Raw genomic sequence first — 12,549 nt, 5'->3', positions numbered from 1 at the left:
CAACTTAACAATAGTTGGAACAAGTTCTTTTCTTCAAAGAACAAGTACATACTATGTAAGATAGGTTTAAGGGAAGAAAAGTAAATTTAAACAAACCAAATCATCTTGATATTCGTTAAAAGCAAACAATTAATCATATTTCGTAACGTACATACATATGAGAGAAAACATAAACTGACCTATCTTGCTCGTTCTAATTAAAATATTAATATACCTTTATTTTCTAAGCTAAAAAGACATGCATCTGCACAACGATATTCTCAGTTTAAGTCGTCCGGTCAAGTTATCAATATTGATTTATAAAACAATAATACTTACAGATAATATTCTACATAATACGCATACATTTTTCTAAGGGTAGCTGACGTGAGATATTATAACAAATGCATTTACGTTTATACTTCAGATTGTAACACTGCTGCATATAACACAGATTCGATTACACACGAGAGAGAGAGAGCGCTTTAGACCAAGAAGTCACTCGGCCCCACCACCCCCTACATAAGGAAGCCAAGTTTGGTTCTTTTGGATTCTTTTATGTGTACCGATTTTCCTTTTTTATAAAGTCGGCTGACATAGGGAAGCCAATTTTGATATCTTTTTACCTGTATTAACGAAAATTTTCAAAATAAATTGAAACAATGGAACATATTTGAAAGCGACTCAATCTAGTGAGTGCGTCGTGCATGTATATCGATATAAGGCTAAACAGTAAATTTGTTTTCAATAGTTTCATCTAAATGTTCCCTATCCATAGTTTACAGCGTTTTATTTTTCGACAACAAGAAGATATGTATTTCGTCTTGTGGGGATAAATGTACGTCATTTCAGGTTGGTGTCTATATATTTGAAAATGTAGCTATGGGGAAGTAACAGCGTTGTATATTTCTATTTCGAGTAATTAAATTATTATTTCTGCTTTATACCTGACAGATTAATTTTGTTTTTTTGTGCGAGTACAAATAATTTTAATCGCGTAATGCAAATCTGTTGTAAAAAGAAAAATGTCTGAGTATGGCCGGTGACCTTTAAGATACAATGGTGTTATTTGTTCTTATTTCTGGAACTTTGAGCAGAGTACAGGCCCAACATCTGTACAAAATTCGTAGGATTTCTATATCTACAATACTTCTCATGTTGTCATCAGATCCAGTGGGATCTATTTTGCGTTTTTGTTTGGTCCGTCGTAAATTGTATATCGTTGCTATCTATTTGTATTATTTAGACTTTATTTAGTGGGATCGAACAAATGATAGAGAGGTGAGATTCTTAATCTGATACAGTGATAGAAGCAATTTATAAAACGGATCACTTCACAACAGACTGAACCGAATTATTATATATACATCCATATATATTTTCTTAACTCTAAGCGATCAAACTCCTTCTTTTATTCTAGGGGTGCATTATAAGTACCCTTCTAGATATAAGAAAGCAGTTTATGTCTTTATTAAATTACATATTGCAAAATTTAATAATCTCATATTGATAGGAGAATTATAATAAGATACAGTACTAAGTTTTTGACCAGTGTTGATGGCATTAATGTTGTGAAAATAATAATTTCAATTAACATTTAATTAGAAAATGAATGAACACCATTTCTTAAAAAGGTTGATGGATAAATGTTGGTATGATAGCAAAATAAATAAATAAATAAATAAATAAATAAATAAATAAATAAATAAATAAATAAATAAATAAAATAAATAAATAAATAAATAAATAAATAAATAACGGCAACCGCTGTGACTTAGTGGCTACCTTGAAGGACTAGTGGCTTAAAAGGGGAGGGACTGATTCCTATCAGGTGATCAGCACACATAGGCTACCCCGGGGTGTATATGCATAACTGACTTTAAAACCAATTTTCTCCATCTTTCCTTGTTCTTAAATGCCAGTAATAAAAAGGAAACCTTATATACGACTTACTTCTTGTGAATTCGTTTCAATAAAGACAACACACAAGATCAAAATGTAAGAGTATATACATATATATATATATATACACCGACAAAACGTGATGAATTATATAGCCTAAGAACAATATCAAATTAGAGGTTTAGCAAACCGGTTTCTATCTGTCTATCTATATTTATCTATAAAGAGAGAGACAGTGAGTCAGAAGCACAACAGAAAAATAATTTTTATTGTTTTCTGTGAAATAATTTATTGGTGTTCTAAATAGAAACAGATAAAGAGATGCTTCAAATGCAGGCGGACATTTCATTTGGTTGAGTCCTTTTCTTAATATCTGTAAAATAAAGACATTTTTTAAATCAATTTGCGATGGTTGGTCTGATCAGAATATTGCACCGTACACATTTATAAGTACTAGGTGTCTTAACAAATAATTAGTTATTTTAAATCATGACTTTTCTTTGAAAGCACGTGTCAAATTATTTTTCTCATTATTATAGAATTAAGACGGTTGCAGTAATTACCTACTTTTAAATCAGGTATTTGATTGTATATCAGTCATTGGTTACCTGAAATGGAAATCTATGATTTGCTTTCGTAAAAAAACGTTATACGTTATAATTGGAAAGTTATCATAACGTTTATTGTAGAAAAGATATTATTATAACCCGTATTACGAACCTGATCTCGTGTCGTTTGTGTAGCACTGTGAACTAAATACCTTTACGTGAAAAAGTAAAAAATAGAAAGGAAAGCAAGAACGCAAAAGTCAAAACCAAACTAACAAACAGAAACATTGCATAAAGAGGCGTGGACACCACAATATAAATATTGATTGCTTTACTAGCTACGTTTGGGCCTTGTAACAGTTTTAATGTTATGGTAAAATAAATTAAAATAAAAATTTTTATACAACCAATACCATCTATTCATATTGCGAGCGTCCTTTACTTTAGAAGCACACATGGAGGTTCTCTTTAACATATATACCTTTTTTCTCTCTTATTGGAGATAAATCTCTTCGATGAGTCGTTGAATAATTGTGCCAAATTTGCTATTTGTATGATAAGATATTTCGATAGAATATCAACAATCTCTAGACACTGTAATGAAAAGGTTAATATGGTCTAAAGCATCCGGGAAGGGAAATGTCTGTATTGCCAGACAGGTCAATCATATGCATTCCAAGCAAAAGAGTTGGAAGAAAAGTTTCAAATTAAAATTCCTTGACATTAAAAATTTATTTAACAATTAATTCACTAATTAAGTCATGAACTTGCAGGCAAATGGTATGGAAGAAGAGCAGTTGGTGACGTACGTACATTAATTTAAATGAGATGAAGGAAGGAAGAAAGAAATACCGAAATACCTCACGTGTATGACTATCAAAGATGAAAGATGTCATATTTAGATTTTCATAAAGTGAATTCACGCACATACATTCTTCTGAGATTAAGCATTTGCTTCTAAAGTCTAATCTAAATGAAATTTTTAATGATTCGTACTTTAAATCAAAACAATTTCATCTTAGTTTCGCTAACAAAGCAGTCGATCAAGATACTTGAGCACATTTACGTAATGTCTTATCTTAATAGTATGCATTTCAAGTAAGCGTTGTATAAATACAAAACAGATAAATCGCTTGTTGACATAAGAGCTAGGAATTCATTAGCTATTTGGTCTTGCAGATAACTATTAGAACTGCATTATTTCAAGAGAAAATAAATCTTGAAAGATATCAGATAAGTGGTTCATACTGTAAATGGTTCTATTTATGTTAAATAGAAGCACTCACATGTGCGATTGGTGGCCTCCGAACAGAAGATCAAATTCTCGCTTTCGTTCGGCAGGTTGGTAAACGGAGTAACGAATGGTTGATATGGATGTACTTTTATACCCATCAGGGTCAAATGTACATCCACACATCTATCAGCATCAATTATAAAGACTGATTGATATTTACGTAAAGGACAAAAAGTGAATACATTTATTTGTTTAATATTTACGACAGAGAGAAAGAAAATTACCTCTGCAATGTACAGGAATTTTGAAGACAAACATATGCCTTAGATCAAAGTTGCCAACTATATCTACCATTGTTTAGACATGTAATTGTTATTTAAGGACAAAACAATATAAGAAATTTAATCGATATCTTAAATTCAGCCGAACTTGAGACTCTAAGTACGTATATGACAGCAAATTTAATCATCATCAACTATATCTACCATTGTTTAGACATGTCATTGTTATTTAAGGACATAACAATATAAGACATTTAATCGATATCTTAAATTTAGTCGAACTTGAGACTCTAATTACGTTTATGATAGCAAATTTAATCATCATCGCCATACATAACGACATTGCTCATTGTTACGGGCGGTGTACGCATCTGCGGCTTAGGTGGTTGCAAAAACAAATGCATTAGGGGCCGACGGCTACTTATATCAAAGATTATGTTGATACTTCAAGTAAAGTGATGTAACAGTACCTTAATGTAAAGGCCGCAGAGGTGGCCTCACCACACTGTGTAGTAATTTCATTGAGAGCAACCATATGATTATAACCCAAAGAAGCAAATTAGAAAATAAAAAGTAAACGTTATCAAACGGCCGATATTTTGTCTCTTCTCTTAACAATGATTTCGATAGACCTAATCACACATCTTAAAAATGTTCGAGTTGGGATCAAACTTGCTTTTGTAGCCAGAAATAATGGCGAGTTTGGTCAAATCGCGTTGTCAATAAATGAATAAAGAGTTATATATATATATATATATATATATATATATATATATATATATATATATATATATATATATATATGCAAAATACATTGATATCGGTCTGTCTATCTATCCATCCCGGCAAAAACACCACTGGTTTTAGTGCAGAATTTTTTGTATTCATTGTATATTCATTATAATTAGCCGGAGATAAAAATCAGTGGGAAGGATCCAACGTCTATTTGGACATGTTCTTATCCGTCCTTAGCTTGTGTGTTTTTCTTATAGCTGACGTTTACATTCTACGAGGAAATTTCTTACAAAGTTTTGTTACCATGACCTGGTATACGCTCAATGATGATAAAATCAAGGATAAGTTGGAAATAGAACTTTGGAACCACCCAGAGGCTGCATTACAATCTTAAGAGCAGCTTTGAGTCATAACAATTAGCACACTAAAGTCCAGACATAAAGATGCGCCAAATCGGACATGAAATTGGCCAAAGACTTTTTCAACAATGAGGAAGTAAAAATCACAGCCGAATCTACCCTAGTTAGATTCCATAGCGGATAAATTAAATTAACATTAACTAAAATAATAATAGAAATATATCGAGCGTTGTATGTGTGTTATTAAAAGTACATGGTGCCAAACTCCAGAAACAAATGAATAAATCTTACCCCAGAATAAATTTTATAAAATTGTAGGACTGTTGTGCAAGCGAAGAGAAGTGCTTAGTTGAAAGTCGGTTCGCAATTTGAACCTGAACAAAATCATCCTGTAGAGGTCTATACGATTTGTTCAATTTTGTCAGTATCAATCAGTCTTTTTAATTGATACGTATAGTTACGTCGAGAGATCAAAGACCTGCAAATCATAAAAGTACATCCATGTCAACCCTACAGCACTCCGTCTTCCAACCCGCAAATCCTAAGAGGACAATTGAATCTTTCAGACAGAGATTTTGAAATAACGTCACCAGTCACACAGGTGTGTGCTTTTATTGAACATGATTTTAAACAATTAAAGCGTGACCAAAATACATACTATTTATTTTCGGTTTAAATAAAATCAATTTTGTATTTTGCCGTACGTGTCGCCTTTCTTTATGATTTATTTGGCATTTTTTTTGGTACAGAATTTAGGAGCAAGTTCTTAATTTTCACAAGATTTTATGAATGTGAAATCAGTTTACAAACTTAATTGTGTTATTTGAATCGCTATATCATTTGCAACACACATACACGTGTAGCATATAAGTAATTCAATATACACACTTCTCATTCTTGCAACTCTCATTACATTATATCATCATAATTCACCTTTCTTGACTCGTGTCTGCATGCGCATTGACTACGTGTATAATGAAGAGGCACTTGGAAGTTGCGAAACTTGTTTATGGTCCTACTCTCTGACATAATATGTGTGATATTGTATTTATTTAAAATAATACTGAAGGCCTAGTGGTTAGAGCGTCCGCCTCGGAAGCGGGAGGTCGTGGGTTCGAACCCCGGCCGAATCATACCAAAGACTTATAAAAATGGTACTAACAGCTGCTTCGTTTGGCACTCAGCATTAAGAGGCTAGTGTTAGGCCTAGTCGGCCTGGTGTCAGGATAATGTGACCGGGTGGGACATCACGCTACATGTCTGCGGCATGATGCCCCATTGCTAGACATCACTATAAACTGCCACACTGCAGACATCGTAGTGATATAACTGGAAAATTGTTAAAGCTACGTTCAAAGTCCAAATCACACACACACACACACACACACACAGAGACACACGCACACACACATAACACTGATGCAAAATTTAGAAGTGCATATGAATACGTGGATTTGAATATATTAAATTTTAATTACCTAAATGATATTTAGCATGTTTTTAATTTTTAATTTGACTAGATGCACTAATAACACTTTTCGTCTTTAACATCATTCAACATACACCAAACGTTAAGTAGAAAGTGAAAAACCTAAAAACAGAAACATACATAACAATGCGGGCAGACCTTACATTGTTGGAAAGGGAATACAATAAATTATCAATAAGTAGTTCAATAAAATACAAGAAAAGACATGTTTGCAACTAAGACAAAATAATTCAGCGTCTTTCAGGTAAATGATCATGTAATATTCATGCCAATTTACGACGAATTGCTAATTTGCACTCGAGATGATCATAGAATCCTGAATGTTTAATAAAATGACATTTAAGCCTTATTAAGTTATGGGTTTTGACAAAACTGGTTTACATATCGGGTCTCTATCATTACTGCAATGTCCATATATCTTATGCCTTAAACAACACCACGAGGCAACAGGAAATGTATAATTTCACATCTGTTTTGTTCCAGACCAAGATTAAGACTTCTAGCTTGCATGGTAGGTGCTGCCGTCGCAACATACCAAGTTGGTCACGAATAATGTGGTTACAGAGGTAGCTACAGTGAGTATGGTTTTAACGGTTGCTACGCTGGATATGGACATATGGAGAATACAGCTGATTATATGGTGAAAAGGGCGGTTACAGCTGCGATGGATATGTCGCACATTTCGATCATTGGTGCAGATTCGGTTATGATGGTGGATTCGGTGGTGATTTACGGGGATACAGCTTCGGAAGACGCTGGAAAAGAATTTGGATTGCTTTAACGATACATTTATTGTATATAAATAAATAGCTGTTTGAGGCAGACATTAATAAGCTTTTAATCATTGTTCCTTATGATTGCTAATATTTGTCCTTGATGTCTTATCGTACAAATTCATACATATATTTTAGGAATCAAAACATACTTAGGAAAGGAAGCTTCATTTAAAATTTTGGAATAAATAATATCATTTGCCATTAACTAAAAATATTGATAATATTTGTTGTGCTTTCTATTCATTTTAAGATAAAGAAATCCTAAGATACACGCCTCTTTCGCAGTATATTCCTTTGTTGGTTTGGTGCACGGTTTTGCTCCTTTGCTTGTTTCTTTATATGCTTTTGATAAAATTATTATGTAATGGTACTATACAACGACGCTCAGTCAGGATCGCTTAAGTGATTACAATAAAATACTGTATTTAATGACTGTTATCGTACCTTCCTAAATATAACGTATAACGAATCTTTGTAAACTCAAGGAATACAGTCTCTTAACCCTTCGATTTGCGCGGCATAGGTATACTTGATCTAAAGTAAGTAATTGAATGTTGTAAGCATTTGAGTTCTATAATGATTAGATAAATACTTTAAATTGTGATCCTGTCTGAAATGTGTCTGATTCATATGAGGAAATACCCTGATTATAAATAGTAATACAATTCTTTGTCAAGATTCACAACACATGTGAATGCGTACAATGCATTGTTGTGATCAAATCAAGCATTGCAAATTATTTAAAATATGTCTTTACCTTACAAATATTTTGAAGACTATGAATGACCAATAAATGGTTCAAAGAGAGAAAGGACTACTTCCACATGAATCATCGTTATGGCTGTGTTTTTACGCGTTACTTCAGTACAGTTCGTTTACCTACCCCCCCCCAACACTATTTTTCGTATGTTGTGATATCCATACACACACACACACACACACACACACACTTTCTCTCTCTCTCTTTTTATATGCATACCGGAACCATAAACCTGTAATTTAGGCTGTATAAGGCTTATAATTTTGTAGGTGTATGTAATAGAGCAATGCTTTATCGACATCATAACAAAGCTTCACATGTGGCCTGCTTTGGGGAATACGTGCACAGCAGCACATAAAGTTTCATTTATACTGAGAAAATTGGAGTAAAGTACCTTTCTCAGGGATGCATTATTGTAGCCTTATTGGTCGATACTAATATATTCGGAAAATGCAAGTTGGCACATGATTATTCTGTTGCACTTTGATGCCGAATAACTTAATTTTTAAATGATTGAAACAAGCTAGATGCATAAGGCTAAGGTAATCATGCCTATATATATATATATATATATATATATATATATATATATATATATATATATATATATATATAGACGCCCACAAATTTTGTTCCGAATAACATCTACTTTTCTTTCATAATCCAGACTACAGAAGGTTTGTTGACACTATGGTAATTTATATATTCGAACTCAGTGAGAAGATTAGTTTGTTGACTATGCCCGCATATGACCCAGATTAAACTAAGCAACAAATTGATTGTTTTCATTAATGGTATAAAGGACAGTTAAGGAAAATGAAGTGACCTGTAAAATCACAGGATGCATAAATCAGAGTAGACAGATTAAATAAAACAACGTGAATCCGCATGACCTAACAATAAAAGCTATTCTATTTGTCGACTATATTCTGCCAAAGAGAAAATGGAAAGATCACCTTTCTCCAAAATTCATCGTTGATTGTTGACCAATTGTAAATTTAAACCGATATTTTTTTGAAAAAAACATGGTTTGGCAAGAGTAAGTGGTTAATCTTGTATGACAAATTGTGCTGGCAATGTATTTGTTTCGGGGGGACATCATAGTACGTTTCTAGCTAATACAAATGTGGCACAGACACAAGGTTTTCCGTAAGAATTTCTGGCATTGGGTGATATTAAGTAATTTCGTGTTTTATTGCTTTGGTTGATCGTTCATTGTTAAAACGGAGACAGTCGTTCATATGAATCATCTCAAATGATTAGAGAAAATTCGTTGAACCGGAAGTGAATTTAGAACATAATTTTGAATATATGGTAAACAAGCAAGTTTACATTTTGATCAACTGAACACTACACATAAGATAGCTACAAAACTATTCATCTAATTATACGTACTTTTTGACGTCCTGCATTAGTAATTTCAGTAGATTTCAATTATGTATGCACTTATTCTTTCTTGAAACACTCCACTTTTTCTTTAGTAAAGTCCTGCTAACATTGTTTCTCGTTTGCCTTTGTAACCTTTTTAAGTACTTTGCTAACCTAATTCCATTTTCAACTGTTCTGTGTTCACCTTCCATTTTTGTTGCATGGAAATGTTCAAGATATATTAATATAAATCTGAATCTGAATTTAAAATACATCTTAAGTGTTCATTGTTAAAAAAAAGATGAACATAAAAATGTGTCCACATTCCTGTCTTTAAATGAAAGAAAATGAACAGCACTAGTAATAAGATAGATCCTGCAAGATAATTGCATCACGTATCACAACCTGACCAGTATTTTCTGATCTATTTGCAAATGACACGTCACCTCAAAATATAAATAAATCGATAATCACCTGAAAAATGTTTGCATGTTGTATATGTTGGTTTATTCGGTTGCCATATTATGCTCCTCAAATGTACCATGGTATTGATAAAATGTGATATTTTGGGATTTGCTTGGCCTTTCCAACCAAATTTGTACGATATGCACCTTTAAGCTCCTACCTTTTCTAATATGCCTATTGTCCGGATTTTTCGTCTTGAAATTAGGTCACAACAAACTGGTTTACTTTAAGGATATCACTAATTTACTTTGATACCCTACCTTTTATCGTATTTGCAAATCTTTACTAGTCTAAGCCCAAAATAAAATTGGATGCATTTTACACGTTGTAGTTTTTCATCAAGGTTTTAAGTATTTAAAGTTTTGCCACATTTCTCATGTTATCCAAACATATACATGCCTAATATTTATTGAAAGCTCTTGTGTTTCGTGCTTATTGATTCCTCTACAAATGTGGAACTTGATTAGTTTTATATATTGATAAACATTTTGCAATATATATATATATATATATATATATATATATATATATATATATATATATATATATATACACACACACACACAAGTCGAAATCCCCCAAACATATCTTGTTATTAAAGTCAACTTTGAATTGCCTGTATGCGTTCTTTAACATGGACTGCTCTTTACAGCACCGGAATATTGTGTCAAATTCGATGTTGCTGATATTTAACGTACGGAAAGACTGAAGGTAAGCACGTTACGAATCAAGTCCCTTATTAGAACAGATTACATTTCTTTTCTCTTGATTGACACTTGTCTTTATTGTGATATGGATAGGGCAGTTATGAAGTTTTCTGTTTGTTTCCGCTTCATACGCTAAAATGTTGATCCCTTAATAGCATATTTAATGGCTTGCAAACGCAATGAACACTATTATGTGTAGGTCAAATGTTAACCTATCAGAGCAAATATCACAAATACATTGTCTATATTTTGTACAGTGGTTGTAGCCAGCAATCATCATTTCACATTAATATCGAACAACTTTAATGCTACGTTTTCTGTCGTATACAGTATCCGTAGAGTGAAAATGACACACTTTAGGTTTAAAGATAATAAATGTTCTTATCGAAATCGATGCATATATCGCGTCTAATCTAATCTGAATGAACTATATCACATCATACAGGAATTGCTTTCCTGGATCTAGTTTTCAAAAATGATGTTTGTTTCAAATGTTCTATTGATTTGAAGGACGGTTGGTCTTTGGATTATAAGTTACATATAGTCTTCTATTAAATGTTACTGGTTACAAAACTGTGTATTATTAACTCAAACAGGTCGTGAACTATTTTATACACGCAGCACCTGAAATGCAAGTGAAAAAAATGTATTTCTTTTTGATTCCCTCTTAAAAAGTTCCATTAAAATAAATCTATCAGATGAAAAAGACTATTTAATAGGTAATAACTTTAAAACTATTTACTTTAAAATAAAAGCATGCCATAAACATAATCTCAGATGGGATGGGATAATTAATGATTTAATATTAAATTTAAGAAATTAGTTGAATAATTTAGTTTGACATTCCAATGCAACCAAAAGCTGTAATAAAAATAGTATATTATGTATGTATGTATGTACGTGTGTGTGTGTGTGTGTGTGTGTGTGTGTGTTTGAGAGAGAGAGAGAGAGAGAGAGAGTAACCACAGACATAAAACTTTCTCTGCAACTTTCATGTTACGTATGAAAATGGTTCTTGCCTTCAGTCGAGAATACGCTAGATTTCATTCAATCAAGGCGAGTTATTCTCTGAAGCCCATCGTCCAAGCAAATACGTTAATGCAAAACTTTACAAAATGCTCCCATAAAGTTTCAAAGTTTTGTTCTTTTTATCAGTTGTTTGATGCATCAAAACCAACTGGTTTCCAATATGGAAACAACCACAAGATATTAAAGCAAGAAACAGAAAAACATCAGCAGACAATAGGTTTTGCGCAGTGTAAGAGTTGCAATTAAACGCTTTCTGACGGTGAACATGTGCAGTGGCGCTAAGACCATCAATACAATCCCATTTAAGTCACGAGAGATTGATCATAGGTAGAAGCCATTCATATCCTTCACAATCCCTGCTTGTAAACTAGTTAAACATAGGACGATAGTTCAAATAACACATTTAAATGTTTTTTAATTGTATTGTGCCAAGAATAAGGGAAACTTTAGTCGGCTACAATCTGATTGAAATAAGATCTCCACTGTTATACGTAAAGATCTAATAGCGGCCGCTTTAGAGTAATGTTATGGTAACCTATGTTATTACCATAATCGCTAATTTTATCGGCCAATCAGATGAAGTCTTATATCTTTGCGTTTGGAGACTGAGAAGTTTGGATGAACAGCAACTGAACGATTTGACTCGTATTAAGATTTTTGAAAGCTGCACTTCGATTAGCTAATTCAAAGGTCACCAGAACATGACCACTAAGCGGACGTTGTCAGGTCTTCATGTAGGACAGCGAAGATTTGATTTAAATCAGATCTTGAGTCGGTTAATATTTATCTGGGCGTTCAACATTTGGAGAAACCAGACTTTCTTGCCGTAAAGGGACCTATTACATGTTATGTAAGTAAATGCTACGAAAGGCAATAACCCGCAAAAGAATTCTTAGGCAATGAATGATTTGCATTTG

Source organism: Sinohyriopsis cumingii, unplaced genomic scaffold (genome assembly GCF_028554795.1).
Source record: "Sinohyriopsis cumingii isolate HCF-2022 unplaced genomic scaffold, ASM2855479v2 utg001953l, whole genome shotgun sequence".
Classification (NCBI taxonomy): domain Eukaryota; kingdom Metazoa; phylum Mollusca; class Bivalvia; order Unionida; family Unionidae; genus Sinohyriopsis; species Sinohyriopsis cumingii.
Note: the sequence above shows the minus strand (reverse complement) of the source record.